This window comes from Cebus imitator, unplaced genomic scaffold (genome assembly GCF_001604975.1).
Source record: "Cebus imitator isolate Cc_AM_T3 unplaced genomic scaffold, Cebus_imitator-1.0 Scaffold48, whole genome shotgun sequence".
NCBI classification, from domain to species: Eukaryota; Metazoa; Chordata; class Mammalia; order Primates; family Cebidae; genus Cebus; species Cebus imitator.
Window position 1 is genome coordinate 4,396,834 of NW_016107363.1, and position 17,599 is coordinate 4,414,432.

Below are 17,599 nucleotides of genomic sequence, written 5' to 3' on the forward strand. Positions count from 1 at the left end.
TTGTGTCGCCCAAGCTGGAATGCGTGGCATGATCTTGGCTCACTGCAATCTCTGCCACGAGGGTTAAAGTGATTCTCCTGCCTCAGCCTCCCAAGCAGCTGAGATTATGATGGCCACCACCACACCAAGCTAATTTTCTATGTTTTCAGTAGAGATGGGGTTTCACTATGTTGGCCTGACCTCAAGTGATCTGCCTGCCTAGGCCTCCCAAAGTGCTGGGATTATAGGCATGAGCCACCGCACCTGGCCTTTCCCTGATATTTTCTACAAACACAAAGCTCTAGGCCTTGATTCTGGTGTTTTAGACCTTCATCACCTGTGTTTAACTTAGAAGAAAACATTTTATAAAGTGACAAAAGCAGTTTCAAATCTTACACATTTTTGCAAATATTATACTGTGTTTAATACTCAAGGTCAGGTTGAAGCATAAAAGATAGAACTATCCATTTATACCCTATATCTTTCTTCACTAGATGAAAAGAACTTTAGGAGCATATGTGTGTATATATATATGTATATATAAAATATTTTACTGGTGAACTCTTTTTGCATAAAAGGTCTCCATTGGATCAGTCAGTGGGAGAAGGGGGTTGGTGATTCACAGAATGTGAAAATAAAGTCCTCACTTAAGTCATAGGTAGGTTCTTAGAAATTACAACTTTAATCAAAACAATGTATAATGAAATAAATTTGACCATAGACTAATGATTTAAAAAAAATTCCCATGGCATATTTCTGCTCATAAAAATATCACCAAACTTCTAAATAAAAAACAAAATATTTGTAATATTAAAAATAGAAATAAAGATGATCTCTACATAAATTTAAGAAAGATTAATAAAAACAATTATTTACCCACTCATGACAGTTCAGGGTCTCAGGTGGCCGGAGTCTGTCTTGGCGGCTCAGGGCCCAGGGCAGGAATCGACCCTGGACAGGACCCTCTCCTCTCAGGGCACACTCCACACACCCCTACTCACTCAGACTGGGGGACCATGTAGACACCCCACTTAACCTAACATGCACCTTTGGGATGAGGGAGGAAACCAGAGTGTTGGGGGAAAACCCAACAGACATGGGAATAACCACGAGGATTTCATGCAGACACTGGCCCCATTCAGAAATAAGTGAGACTGTTAGAAGTGTAAGACTATGTCTTCATTATTTGTTTTTGCTTCTGTCACTGGATGTGTCTGCTGTAAAGCAGATGACATCGAGAGGGCTGGTGGCATCAAGTAACAGGTCTAAAGAGCTCTGGAGCAGAAGAGGGAGTAGGTATGAATACTTATCAGGAGAGAGTAGCTATAAATACTTACCAAGTTGGCAATGGACAGGCTGGAATAAGGGCTTCTTCACCTTCACTGTACATTATGAATAGAATCATTGGAGGAACTTTAAAAATAAACCCTAAAAGCCTGATGCCCAGGTCTCAACCAGATCAAGTAAATTAAAATATCTGGGAGTGGGCTGTTGTCGAGGATGTGGAGGACTGGAACCCTCATTCACTGGTGGTGGTAATGTAAAATGGTACAGCCACTAAGGAAAACAGCTTGGCAGTTCCTCCAAAAATTAAATACAGAGTTTCCACGTGATTCGGCAGTTTCACTCCTAGATATACACTCAATAAATGAAAACAAATCCACACAAAATTTGCACATGAATATTCACAGCACTATTCACAAATGTCCAAAAATGTAGTAACAAATGTCCATCAACTGATGAATAGAGAAAAGCACGTGGTGTATACATGCAATGGGATATTATTCAGCCTTTAAAAGGAATGAAGGATTGCTACATGGTACAACGTGGGTGAACCGTGAACACAGGCTAAGTGAAATCAGCTATACATAAAAGGTTACATATTGTATGACTCCATTTATAGAGAATGTCCAGAATAGGCAAATCCATGGAGACTGTAGAATAATAGTTGCCAGGGGCAGTCGGTGAGAGGAAAATGTGAAATGACTGATAAAGGGTATGGTTTTCTTTTGGGAGTGAAAATATTCTGAGTTAGATAGTTATGATAATTGTGCAGTTTTGCACATACTGAAAACCATCAAATTGTACACTTTAGAAGGGTGAATTTTATGGTATGTGAATTGTATGTCACTTTTTAAAAGTCTTAACAGAAAAATAATCTGATAATGGGGCGTGTGCATTTTTTTTAAGCGTCTGAGGCAATCTTCATCCCGCAGCCTCTGGAGTAGCTGGGACTATGAGCCCACGCCACCATACCCAGCTAATTTTTTTCTTTATTTTCTCTTCCCTTCCCCTTCCCCTTCCTTTTTCCCTTGTTCTTTTCTTTTTTTGGAGACAGTGTCTGCCATATTTCCCAGGCTGGTCTTGAAGTCCTGTGCTTAAGGGATCCCCCCACTTTGGTGTCCCAAATGGGATCACAGGCATGATTCACTGCACCTGGTGTCCTGAGATGATTTTTAATGTACAATAGTAAAATCATTATTTGAAAGTCAAATTTAGACCCTGAACACCCTGGAGTTTGACTCTTTCTCATCACGAGTCTCTCCTCACTCATTAAGTGAAAAACCACCTAAGACCTTGTATGGTCTGGTCCCTGCTCATCTTTCAAACCCAAGTCCTCACCTCTACTTTGCTGCCTGCTGTTAGACTCCACCCCATGCTCTTTATTACATTCCTCTAAGATGTCGAGATCTTTCTTGCCTTGGCAATTGCTGTTTCCTCCACCTGGAACACTTTACCCCCATATAGTCACATATAGTGGACTCCTTATCATTCAAGTCTCAGATCAAACTTGAGGTTCCCTTCCTTTTGACGCAGCCACTTCTGACTCCTCCAAGTCCCTACCTGTTTTTACATCTTGATTGCTTCCTTCAAGTCACAGTCAGAACATTTTTCCTTGTTGACTGGTTTGTAGTCTCTACGGCTTGCAATCCTCACCGTGTGCCTAGAGTATTCCAAGAGAGCAGAGGCCTGGTCTGTCATATTTACCACTAGAATAGTATTTGGAATATGGCAAGTATGTAATACATGTTTATTGGATGAATAGGTGATTAGAGTTTAATGAGGGAAGGTTGTTTAAGTGTATGCAAGCTCTGAACATCTTTTTAAAAGAAAGGGAAGGAACTGGTGAGAATGAGGTTAAATATGTAAAACAAGTAGATGTACCAAAAAAAAAAAAGTGACAGAACAGAGAAGAAGTAACTGATGAAGTGAGATCTTGAAAAGGCAGTTGGCATTTTGAAATGCCTGTGTGTTTTCTGTTTATAAATAGCTGAGGTTTTGGATTTTCTTTGACTGGTTAACAATTGAAAATTTTTTCAGTGACATAAGTTGATGACTTAATATACTTCACTAAAAAAGTCTCTTTGTATAACAATGTTACAGGTAGGCTTGTTTGCTTTAATTCTGGGACACTTCAAGTTGTCTTCTCTTTGTCTTTGTTCACCTTGTTATCTTCCTGTAGGATCCTCTTCTGTTTCCTGTGGAATTTTGACATATGCCTGTAGGTTAGAATGTTTTATAAATGATATAAACTTCAATGTATGTCTTCAACCATTCATTTATTTGCCTTATTTTCCAAGTCATCAATAAAATATGTTTGAGAACGTGGCCAGCTCAGATTGTGTTGTTCCTCGGTTAAATGACAGGCCATCCTTCCTCTTAAAGTTAGCCTTGGGATCCATTAGCCACCGGCTTTTAATAAGCTCATTAACATTCTTGGTTAACAGTTGAGCCCCTAGTGTTTAAGTGAACTGAAAGAGAAACCTACTCTCCAGTTGGTAGAAGTGTCTGGAGTTAAGGCTTTTTCTGATGTCCCCCCAAAGACATTCGTGCCTTCTAGGGTTGGTCTAGATTCCTGCCATTCACTGAGTAATGCCAGTGTATAAAAATAGCAGATTACTTTTTACAGTGAACCTTAATATTCCCAGGCATAATGGAAGAGCAACTTTATTTTTCTATTTAAAAGGGAACACACTTTTATTCTTTTACCAAGAGAACAGTATTTCCTTTTCATTGTGCCTGATTTCCTGGTTGCCTAGGAGACATTAATTTTCATCGTAGATTGTTTTATCTAGGACATTTAGAAGAAGCCATTTCCCTTTATATTGTATTCCTAAGTAATGACAAATTTTTATTAGCGATTTGGAGAATTAGAGAATGCCTTGTATTAACAAAGTTTTGGGCAAATGGGACTTCTTACTATACTACTGCTGGATGTAAACTATTAGGTACATTTCCTGAGAGATATTTAGTAGTTCATGCCAGCAGCCTTGATGGTTCAATATGCTTTGAACGCAGTGATTCCCAAATCTAGGAATTAATGCATGAGTGATAATCAAAGAGATGCATAAATGTTGATGTATAAAGGACCTTCCTCATAGGGTTGTCAGGATTAAGTAAGGTATCATATAAATTGCTTAGAGAGATGAAAGTATTAAGTACTTAGCTGTTATTTCTATTATTTAATCAGATGCTGGATTTTGACACTGCTCTACCTCTAATAAGGAGAGATAGTAGTCACCTACAGCAGTAAGTGCCAAATACATGATTTTATTTGTATTTACGTAACTATTGCATACCATTTTTGTGATAAGCATTATATCAAGCAACTTAACAATATTAGCTTATGTATTCGTTGACAATTAACAATTGTTTATTGAATAAAAGTAGGCCTTACTTTTTGCCAAGGCAAAATACTAACACCAATATTGTGACTAGCAGTTATCGAATATTTAAGTGCTTTATGTGTGTCCTTGAGAAGAAGGTACTCATCCTCATGTCAGAAATTTAAAGAAGCTAAGGAACTTGTCTAAGTTCAAATAATGAATTTGGAAAGAAGATCCAATCTGAAGCCATGTTTGTGGCATCTCAGTGCCGTGTTGCCACACTGCTGCAGAGATTCAGTTGGAGTCAGAGTATGATGAAGTGTAAGAATTTGCTTTTTTGAGAAAGTTCTCAAGATGATTTAATGGACCCAGTTTTTAAAATAATGCTTGAGATGTGCTTCTCAAACCTTAGTGTGCAAACAGCCTAGCTGGGGATCTTGTTAAAATACAGGTTGATGCATTATGTCTAGGCTGGGCCCTGGGAATCTACCTGTCTTACAATTCTCAAGTGATGCTGCTGTTCTTAGTTAGAGGACCACATTTTGAGTAGCCAGGGAACAAAAATATGCACTCTTTTTCTTCCAAAAAAAAAAAAAAATCATTTGCTATAGAAAAGGGAGAGAAATCATGAAATGGGATGGAAAGGTTTTGATGTAATCTGTTGATTAGAATTTCATATCCTCATGAGCTTGGCTTCTTAAGTGCATTTTGCTAAAGTCCTGTGTTTCTTAAACTTGGGCCCTTATATTCTTAAAATGTTGACATTTATTCTCTATTTGATGAAATAATATGAAAATAACAGACATAGGCCTATATTCTAAATCATCTGTTTGCTATCTTATAACAGAGCACTGCTATGTGCAAAGGGATCGCCTGAAGTGACAGAGTTATTATTCAGTATTTCCCAAATCAGGGCCCTGAAGTCTTATATTCCCAAGTTTAAGAAATCCTTAGGTAATGTTCTCTATAAAGAGCCAAGATACCCACTGTATTAGGGTTTTCTTAGAGGGACAGAACTAATAGGATTTATATGTGTATCTATATAAAGGAGAGTTTGTTAAGTATTAACTTACAGGATCACAAAGTTCCACAATAGGCTGTCTGCAAGCTGAGGAGCAAGGAGACCCAGTCCAATTCCCTGAACTTGAAGAACTTGGAGTGTGATGTTCAATGGGAGGAAGCAGCATGGGAGAAAGATGCAGGCTGGGAGGCTAGGCCCATCTCTCTCAAGTTTTTTCTGCCTACTTTATATTCACTGGCAGCTGATTGGATTGTTCCCACCAGATTAAGGGTGGATCTGCCTTCCCCAGCCCACTGACTCAAACGTTAATCTCTTTTGGCAACATCCATGCAGATACACCCAGGATAAACACTTTGTATCCTTCAATCCAGTCAAGTTGACAGTATTAACCATCATACCCCCTAAATTTCAGAATAAGTTTGAATAAGCCACTTAACTTGCTGGACTGGCTTGATATCTCTAATGAGAGAGCTAGACATACATGATCTTTTCAGTTCTCTTCTACTACAAGCTTCTAGAATATTTTTTGGAGCAAGGTTTTAAGTATTTGGCTGTTACTTGAGTTGGATGTTAACATAACATTTGAAAGCAAATCAGGAAAAAGAATCTGCCCTACCCTGAAGTGAGCTATTGTCAGCTCCCATTCACAGCTTGGAGATTTCACATTTTGGGGGCTGCATTTGCTTTTGTGGCACTAAACTTTATTCTATTACAAGTTAGTTTGCCTATCTAGCCCTGTCAAAAAAATGGGAGATCAAATCCACTGAGTCACACACAAAAGAATAGTAAAGATCTTTTCATTGCTTCTTTTCTGTTTATTAAATTTTAAAGACAAAGCTCTAAAAGCGTTATGCTGCTAGCTGGTGAGAATTATTGGAGATAGAGATAGAAAGGTGGTTTATAGCAGGTCGAGGGAGAGGGTACAAATGTGTCATAAGAGAAAAACGGCAAGAGCTAGCTTTTATGGCTAAAAAGTGGGAAAAGGCGACTCATCTAAAAATGTTTAAATCATACATTTTTTTAGTCCAAAATAAAATAAGTTATTAGCAAAACATATAAAGAAAAAAGTAATTGGCTAGAAATGTGAGACCCTGGTTTTCATTAATGTATCTACTTCTGTTGTTTTTTTCAGAAGGAAAGAGTAGGGTCCAATTGCTGTTTCTAGAGTAAACCAAGTTCCTTGTATTTCTCTCTTGGCTAATGCTCACTAACAAGTCTAAGGGTCTAAGCCTTGACTGAAGTTTCTAACTCAGTACTTGCTTCTCTGGATTACAGAAGCCACCGTCTCCATATTTATTAAGAGATAGTTCTCTGAAGATGATTTTTCCCCTGAAAATTCTACAGAATATTGGTACCTCTAGTCTTTATGTTTGGTAGAAAAGATTCAGCAATTGTACTTAAGCTTAAAATAAAATTGCTTTCTGCCATTTTCATGTGAGAGGAAAGTGTTTAATATTTATCTCAGTCTTGCAGACAGTTTCAGATCCTGGAGATGCACAAATTCTCCCATCAAACTATATTGACTTTTAAACTTTTCCATGGTTTTGTCCCATTTAGAGTCCCTAGAATATATTTCTTCAATGAAATTAAAACTTGAAGAAATACATCTACTAGCAGCATAAATGGGAGAATTTTCCCACAATTGAAAAAGAGGTAGACTTAGATTTGGGTAGGGAAAGAGAGAAAAATATCAGTATTTAAGGATACCTACATCATGTGACAGGCAAGGAGACATGCTTTCCATCCTTTATTATCTACTATTTTCAGATGAGATACCTGAGGGTTAGAAGGTTCAGTGAATCCTGGGAGATCAGGAAGGGAGTGGCAGAGCTGAGACTCCTCATTCACTGAAACGTGTAGCTGAGGTTTGAGTAAAATGGAGAACTAAAGACGCCAAAGGGAGAGTATGATTCAAAAGAGGCAGTGGTGCTGGAGCCCACAGCTGCTGGGTGAGAAGGGAATGCCTTTATATCTTTGTAAACAAGATGAATGAAAATATAATCACTACCGTAAGTTGGGGGAGAGCGATGGTGGATAAAATGTATATAAATCAATATTTGAAATTATAACAGTTTCAACATGGAAATTAGGACATGAGGAAGACATGGTATAATATCTGAAAATGATTGAAGGAGGTAAGAATATACTAAGGACGAAGATCTTGATCTGCTCTCAGATACTGAGCATTAGTATGGAGAAGATAAAAATAAGAATAACCACTATTGAAATAAAAATAGAATGTATAATTTTTGTACTCATTGGGAAAGGAAAAGCAGACCTAACGCGTGGAAGGTAGATGGGAGAAAAAGTGAAGTGAAACAAACAAAAAGATGAAATAAAATGTCTGAAATAAGATCAAAGAATAATTAAAGGTTTAGGGGTTAAACTTACCAAGCAGTTTCGTTAATGGATAGAAACCAAGATGCTATAGTATTTTATTTCTAAAAACAGATTAAGAGAACACAGGCTAATGTAAGGTGATAGAAAATTTTATACTTGTCAAATGAAAACATAAAAGAAAAAGGAGCAGTAAGACCAAGGGTGTGAAATGAACGGGAACATATCCACATGTAATAATTTAGCATTGACATATAGAGAACAATAATTTATGGGATTAGACATTGATTTAGCAAATATAGTTAAAATTTAACAAAGTCCTCTCAGAAACCATGAAGCAATGAGACAAAAAGAGATAGAAATTTGAATAACAATTTAATCTCTCACGTATATGGAACTTTTTCAACAAAAGCAGAAAATACCTTATTTTAGAAAGCATGTGATTAGACACAAGCTTCAACTTTCAATGAGTCAGGAAGCCTCAAATTTTAAAAACCAACAGCATAGAGGTTATCTAACAACAGTGCTATAAAATAAGACACTATTAATAAAAAGATAGCAAAACCATCCCATATGTCCGGAAATGAAAAGGCATGCTATCAAATAACCCTCAGGTTAAATAGGGAATAATAACAAGAATAGCAAAGTTTTAGAGCTGAGTGATAATAAAAGCACAGTAGGTAAGAGATACAGCCAATGGAATACTTTCAAGGCAATGTATAGCTTTTGTTACCCAAGAGAAAAACACAAAGTCTGGAATCCTATAAGCCCAAGGTTTGACTCAAGTAACTAGAAAGACTGAAACACAGTAAATGTGAAGGAACAAAAAAGGAAAACAAATCAGGAAAGAAATACAAATGCAGTAATAAAGTGAGAACAATTAACAAAAGCCAAAGAACCAGAAGTTTATTATTTGAAAAACATAATAGGATAGATCTTACTTTCAAATAACAGATGAAGACAAAACATCTACATGTACCGTGAAAAACACAATACGAAATAGGTAAATGAAATAATTATAGACTGTTTTTAAATCCAGTAAAGATAAGTTTTTAATCAGTATTATGTGAAAAGGATATATGGCTAAGAAACTGATACAATTAAAAAATCTTAAGTAATCAGAAAACAATATATTGTAATGATTACCAAAACTTAGTCCTTCTTGGCGCAGGAAAAAAGATAGTTTGACAAAAGAGTTTTGTTTAACTCTCATGAAACAGAAAATGCTTGTTTAAAAATCTTCCTTTGGAACAAAAAAGAAAAAACAAGCTATTATGTTTGATCTTGATAATAAAAATCAGATAAGTTGGCCAGGCGCAATGGCTCATGCCTCTAATCCCAGCACGTTGGGAGGTTGACTTGGGTGGATTACTTGAGGTCAGGAGTTGAGACTAGCCTGGCCAATGTGTGGTGAATTCCTGTCTCTACTAAAATTACAAAAATTAGCTGAGTGTGGTGGTGGGCACCTGTAATCCGAGCTACTTGGGAGGATGAGAGAGAATCTCTTGAACCCAGGAGGCAGAAGTTGCAGTGAGCCGAGATTGCACCACTGTACTTCAGACTGGGCAACAAGAACGAGACTCAATCTCAAATATAATTAAATAAATAAGTTTAGGTTGAGAAATCATTGGACAACTTCACTTAAAACATTCAAAAGGCTAAGAATTCAAATCTAGCAGTATATTAAAAAATAATACCTTGTAACTGAGTTGAATTAATCATAACAGGGAAAGAATAGTAAAGTATTTTTAATTTGCTAATGTTTTACCACATTAATGGCACGGAAGAAGCAATTGTGTAATCAGTGAAATAGGAAGAGCGTTTCATAAAACTAATTTTTTACAAAGTGATATGAACCTTAGCAAACTTGAAATAGAAGGGATATTTTTAGCTTGATAAAGGCTTCCTATTAAAAATCTAGAGCAGAAAATCAAAAAGGAAATCCAGGACTTAAACGCAGATCTAGACCAAGCGAACTTAATAGACACTTACAGAACTCTCAACCCCAAATTCACAGAATATACATTCTTCTCAGCACCACATCACACTTACTCTAAAATTGACCACATAATTGGAAGTAAATCACTCCTCAGCAAATGCAAAAGAACAGAAATCATAGCAAGCAGTCTCTCAGACCACAGGGCAATCAAATTAGAACTTAGGATTAAGAAACAACTAAAAACTACACAACTGCATGGAAAATGAACAACTGGCTCCTGAATGTCGACTAGATAAACAATTAAATGAAGGCAGAAATAAAGATGTTCTTTGAAACCAACGAGAACGAAGACACAGCATACCAGAATCTCTGGAACACATTTAAAGCAATAAATGCCCACATGAGGAATAAGGAAAGGTCTAAAATCAACACCGTGTCATGAAAATTGAGAGTTAGAAGAGCAAGATCAAAAAAACTTAAAAGCTAGCGGAAGACAAAAACTAAGATCAGAGCAGAACTGAAGGAGATAGACACACACACACACACACACACACACACACACAAAACCCTTCAAAAAATGAACAAATCCAGGAGCTTGTTTTTTGAAGAGATGAACAAAATAGATAGACCACTAGCCAGAAGAACAAAATAGATAAACCACTCTTTTCTAAAAAAGAAAAGAGAGAAGAATCAAAGAGATATAATAAAAAACGATAAAGGGGACATCACCACTGGTTCCACAGAAATACAGACTACCATCAGAGATTATTACAAACAACTCTATGCACACAAACCAGTAAATCTGGAAGAAATGGATAAATTCCTGGACACTTCTACTCTCCCATACTAAACCAGGAAGAAGTTGAAACCCTGAATAGACCAATAACAAGGGCTGAAATTGAGGCAGCAATTAATAGCATACCAACTTAAAAAAGCCCAGGTCCAGACAGGTTTACAGCCAAATTCTATATGACATATAAAGAGGATTTGGTACCATTACTTTTGAAACTATTCCAAACAATACAAAAAGAGGGAATATTCTCCAACTCATTTTATGAGACCAACATCATCCTAATACCAAAACCGGGCACAGACGCAACAAAAAAAGAAAACTTCAGGCGAATATCCATGATGAACGTCGACACAAAAATCTTCAATAAAATACTGGCAAACAGAATGCAACAGCATATAAAAAAGCTTATTCATCACAATCAAGTAGGCTTCATCCCAGGGATGCAAGGTTGGGTCAACATATGCAAGTCTATAAAGGTAAACCATCACATAAACAGAACCAAAGACAAAAACCACATGATTATCTCAATAGATGCAGAGAAGGCCTTCAACAAAATTCAACAGCCTTTTATGCTAAAAACCCTCAAACTAGGTATCAGTGGAACATATCACAAAATATCAAAAGTTATTTATAACAAACCCACAGCCAATATCGTACTGAATGGGCAAAAACTGGAAGCATTCCCTTTGAAATCTGGCACAAGACAATGATGCCCTGTCTATTCAATACAGTGTTGGAAGTTCTAGCCAGAGCAATCAGGCAAGAAAAAGAAATAAAAGGTATTCAGTTAGGAAAAGAGGAAGCCAAATTGTCTGCTTGCAGACAACATGATTGTCTATTTAGAAGACTCCATCTCCTCAGCCCAAAATCCCCTGAAACTGATAAGGAACTTCAGCAAAGCCTCAGGATACAAAATCAATGTACAGAAATCACAAGCATTTCTATACACCAATAACAGACAAACAGCCAAATCAAAAGTGAACTCCCATTCACAATTGCTACAAAGAGAGTAAAATACCTAGGAATACAACTAGCAGAGGATGTAAAGGACCTCTTCAAGGAGAACTACAAACCACTGATGAAGGAAATAAGAGAGGACACAAACAGATGGAAATACATTCCATGCTCATGGTTGGGAAGAATCAACATTGTGAAAATGGCCATACTGCCCAAAGTAATTTATAGATTAAACACTACCCCCATCAAACTACCAATGACCTTCTTCACAGAACTAGAGAAAAACCACTTCAAATTTCATATGGAACCAAAAGAGAGCCCACATAGCCAAAACAATCCTAGGCATAAAGAACAAAGCTGGCAGCATCATGCTGTCTAACTTCAAACTAGACTACAAGGCCACAGTAATCAAAACAGTATGGTACTGGTACCAAAACAGACATAGACCAGTGGAACAGAACAGAGGCCTCAGAAGCAACTCCACACATCTACAATCATCTGATCTTTGACAAACCTGAGAAAAGCAATGGGGAAAGGATTCCTTGTTTAATAAATGGTGTTGGAAAAACTGGCTAGCAATGTGCAGAAAGCAGAAACTGGACCCAATTCTGACACCTTACACTAAAATTAACTCCAGATGGATTAAAGATCTAAACATAACACCTAACACCATAAAAAACCCAGAAGAAAACAGGCAAAACCATTCAGGATATGGGCATAGGCAAGGACTTCATGGCTAAAACACCAAAAGCATTGGCAATAAAAGCCGAAATACACAAATGGGATCTAATTAAACTCCAGAACTTCTGTACAGCAAAGGAAACAATCATTAGAGCAAACCTGCAACCAACAGAATGGGAAATTTTTGCAATCTACTCATCTGACAAAGGGCTAATATCCAGAATCTACAAAGAACTAAAACAGATTTATAAGAAAAAAACAAATCCATTCAAAAGTGGTTGAAGGTTATGAAAACTTTACAAAAGAAGACATCTATGAGGCCAAAAAACATATGAAAAAATGCTCATGATCACTGGTCATTAGAAAATACAAACCAAAACCACATTGAGATACCATCTCACACTAGTTAGAATGGCGATCATTAAAAAACAGATGTTGGAGAGGATGTGGAAAAATAGGAATGCTTTTACACTATTGGTTGGAGTGCACATTAGCATAACCATTGTGGAAGACAGTGTGGTGATTCTTCAAGGACCTAGAAATAGAAATACCATTTGATCCATTACTGGGTAATTACTGGGTATATACCCAAAGAATTATAAATTGTTCTATTATAAACACACATGCACACGTATGTTCATTGCAGCACTGTTTACAATAGCAAAGACCTGGAACCAAACCAAATATCCATCGAAGATAGACTGGATAAAGAAAATGTGGCACATATACACCATGAAATGCTACCCAGCCATAAAAAATGATGAGTTTGTGTCCTTCACAGGGACATGGATGAATCTGGAAACCATCATTCTCAGCAGACTGACACAAGACCAGAAAACCAAACACCGCATGTTCTCACTCATAGGAAGGTGTTGAACAATTAGAACACGTGGATACAGGGAGGGGAGCATGACATACAGCGCTCAGTTGGAGGAGGCTAGGAGAGGGACAGCAGGGGATGGGGAGGGAGGGGAGGATTAACGAGGGGAGAAATACCAGATATAGGTGATGGAGGGATGAAGGCAGCAAACCAGCTTGCCATGTATGTACTCATGCAACAATCCTGTATCATCTGCACATGGACCCCAGAACCTAAAGTACATTTTAAAAAATAATAAAAGTCTAGAGCAGACATCATTTGCAATAGAAAAAAAAAATACAACGTTTAACCTCAGCCCTCTTAAGGTCAAGGAATAACACAAGGATGCCTATATTACTTCTGCTTCTCAACACATTACTAGATACCTGACCACAGTAAGACAAAGAAACAAAAAATAGGAAAATTGCAATGAAAAATACGATTGTCATTATTTCTAAGTGAAATCATAGATATAATAACAAAGAGAATCAGCAGAAACCATTGGGAGCAATGCAAGAGTTCAGCTAGATTGCCAGCTATAAGAACATATAAAAATCAATAGTTTTCTGCTATATTGGGAGTTACTAATTATAAACTAGGACAATAATAAGATGCCATTTATAATAGTGACATAAACTAAAAGCTTATCTAGGAATAAATCTAAGATAGAATGCATAAAACATATAAGGGAAATTTAAAACTCTATTACAAGAGTTTTATTATGGTATTAAAAAGCATAAATGCAGCATTCATAAATGGCTTCATTGAATATTGTGAGATGTCACATTTCCTCTTAAATTTTAAATTCAGTCTGATCAACATCTAAGAAAGAATTTTTTTTGAAAGGGGCGGAGTTGAGGCTAAAATTTATGAGATAATAAATACAGAAAGAGGACCTCTGTTTTCTTAAGACATTAACAGTATACAGCAGAAGTTGGCAAATTCGACCAATAAACCAAATCTGGGCTGCTGTCTGTTTTTTCTGATAATATTTTACTGGTACACAGCCACACCTTCTCATGCTGCTTTCATGCTGCCATGACACAGTTGAGTAATTGTAACAGACACTGTGCGGCCTGCTGTGTCTGGTCCTTTACACACACACAAAAGTGTGACCTCTGTTCTATAGCATCTGGCTCTGAAGCAGAATAGACAGGAGTCTAGACCTATCCTGCGTATATATGGGAACTTAATGCAATCATTCCCAGGAATTGGTACTAGGAAAATTGGCTCACAAAAAGAGAAAAATGAATCTGTTTCTGTATTTCATACTATAAACAAAGCTCCAAGTGGAGTAAACAGCTAAATGTTAAGAATGAAAATATAAAGTTGATAGAAGAAAATATAGGAATATATATATTTGCAACCTTGTAAAGAGGGATTTGTTCTGTGAGATTTGCAGAGCACAAACTATAAAAAGAAAATTGATGGATTTGGAATACATCAAAATGAATGATTTCTGTTCAATGGAGGGAACAATAGAGAAATTAACAGATGGTAAAAATATAATTATAATGTTTAATAGACCATGATCAATATTTAGAACATACAAGGGACTCTAGAAACTTAGAAAATGGAAGGGAGGAGAGCAATATGAAAGAGGACAAAGTATATGAATTGGCAATTCATAGAAGGAGAAACATGCATATACACACATATCACTGTTAGAGGCAAGTGAAGTGAAAGGAAGAGACAGCATTTTACCATTCAATAATTAAAAGCTTGGAAAGCAGGAAGTACCCTATCAAGTGGTGGTAAGGATATAGGAAATTAGAAATCCTCATGTATTGCTGCTGGGCGGGCATGCAAGCCAGTGCATATATTTTAGAAAATCTAAGTAAGTATACGACCTGAATCCTACCATTGGGATGCTAGGATAGGAATCCAGGGAAACATGTATGAGAATGGTAGTCACAGTGTAGCTTGTAAAAGGTTGTAATCAGGCTAGCTGTGTAGTACTAGAGGAATAGACAGGGAATACTACAGTGTATGCAGTGAGAAGGAGTTGTTTATGGGAACATGAATGAGTTTCTAAAACAATGTTGAGAGAATACAGAAAAATCAGATTTAAAACCTGCAATTTATATGCAAATTTTAAAACCATGTATAAGGGCCCTATATATTTTTGACAAATAAAATGTATGTATACAAACATGTAAAGAGGATTCTGAATAATACATTAATTATGGAAAAGTGAATTCCTGTGGTGGGAAAGGAAGGAATGGGACTGGACATAGAGGAAAAGAAGGAAAATAAGAAGAAAAGTAAAAACAAAAAGAAGAGCCTTTCATGGGCTCATGATAACAGTAGCTCATCAACTAGCGCCTGTGCTAACTCAACTCTGTTCCATTATCCTGAAAGGAAAACAAACTTCAGGGACATGACTTCTTCCTGGAATGCTAGATTCAGGTGCTCAGACAGTGTCATCAGGTATGGGTCTCTGTCTTCAGTGTCTTTGCCTTGGTGTTGGCTTTCATATCAAGCCAACTCTTTTTAGGAAAACTTATAGCTGTTTCAGGTTCATAGTCTACCAGCTTGACAACTCAGCTGAAAGTGGCCTTGTTACTATCAGCAGTATTCCTCGGAAGAATGTCCTTGCCTTTGATTGGATCATTTGGGGTCCTGTGTCCACCCCCGAACCAATCATATTTCAAAGGACTATGGGTGCCGGGGTTACTTTCCCATCCCCCGAACCCAGTAGTAGGAATAGTCCCACATATATAATATGGTGGGGTGTTATAAAAAGCAAAATCAAAGTGGTGTGGTTAAGACTATAGGAAGTAGATTCGGAGGAGGGAAATAGCCACAGGTCACTTGAATCAATGCTATTTGTAGAATGGTTGATGTGGTTTGCTGTTTATTCTAGAAAAACAAGGAAAAATGAATAGCTAACCCCAAATATCTGAAGCACTCTCACTTGCATGATAGTTGTTTTATATGATCCCAAGTAATAAAGCCATGAAAAACAGACAGTCTTGGTGTGAAGAGTGCCTATGTAATTTGTAGTGTTGACTTTCTTAGGAGGAATGGGTAGTGAACTTCCCATCACTGGACGTATTCAAGCATATGCTAGCTAGCATTTGGCAGGAATTCTGTAGGAAAGGGCTCAAGGATTGGGAGGATAGTTGGGTTTGATCAGTGCTTCTGAATCACTTGGACAGCTCTGGAAGTCCTGATTGCTGGGCCCAAAGTTTCTGGTTCAGTAGGTCTGGGTTGGGACCTCAAAATTTGCATTTCTAATAAGTTCCCCACTGATGCTGATGCTATTGTCAAGGGACCTCACCTTGAGAACTGTTGGGCTAGATGATTTTCAACATCTTTCTGACCCTTCAGTTTTAATGAGCACTCATTGTAAATGTTCTAAGAACCAGTATCTGTATCACTGAGGCAAAACTTCCCATCTTATTTCTTTAGTACCTGAACTGTGTAAAGTTCTGCTATGGGGTGCTTCCATAGTAAATGACATTTGCACAACTCTGTGTTTTGTGTGTCATTGAGAATATTAGAATCATTAAACAATCATGCATTCATGTGCTTTATAAAATAGTCTAGGGAAAGAAATACACTCAACAGCTTTTTCTTCTGCTTTCACACAACAACAACAATCAACAGTGAATACTACTGTGACCAAATATGTGGTTTTTTTCTGCCAACACACCAAGCATTGGACTCCAGCTGGATGTCCTTTGATTCAATTCAGTAGAATTTGGATGTTATTTACCTGGAGATAGTCTCAGATCCCACAGGTTGAGGGCTCAGTGCCACGAGACGGGCCCCTGATTTTTAGACACTGGTCGCAAGTCTGGGTCTCTGGAACTTACGACTGACTATAAATCAGGGCCCCCATGGTCCTTTCTTTGAGTTCAATCAATGTGCTGGAGCAGCTCAAAGAATTCAGGGAAATACTTAAGTTTATCAGTTTATTACAGCAAACATTACAAAAGATACTGATGAAAAGATGCATAAGGTGAGGTATGGGGAAAGGAGCCTGGAGCTTCCATGCTCTCCTAGGGTGAGTCATCTTCCAGGAACCTCTGTGCGTTCGGCTATCCAGAAGCTCCCTAAACTTGTTCTTCTGGGTTTTTACAGAAGCTTCATTATGTAAGCATGAGTGATTAAACCATTGACCATTGGTGATCAATTTGACCTTCAGCCCCTCTGTCCTCCTGGGAGACTGAGGAGTGGGGCTGAAAGTTCCAGCCTTGTTATCCTGCCTTGGTCCTCCTTGTGACCAGCCCCGTTCTGAAGCAACCTAGACTCTTAGAGGCCACCAGCCACCTGTCAATCATTAGCATACAAAAAGTCATCACTTTGGAGTTTCTACAGATTTTAGGAGTTGCATGCCAGGAAATGGGGTTGAAAAACAAATATATATTTTATAGTATCACAAATAGCCCACTATTTTCTAATTTTATCCTTTTTATAA

At 37.4% G+C, this 17,599-nt stretch overlaps 1 protein-coding gene across 9 annotated transcripts in view; it reads left to right on the top strand.

Moving 5' to 3' along the window:
- FHIT (fragile histidine triad diadenosine triphosphatase) overlaps positions 1-17,599 on the top strand; it is a 1,489,467-nt gene that overhangs the window by 640,141 nt on the left and 831,727 nt on the right. The gene's annotated exons all lie outside the window — the stretch shown is intronic.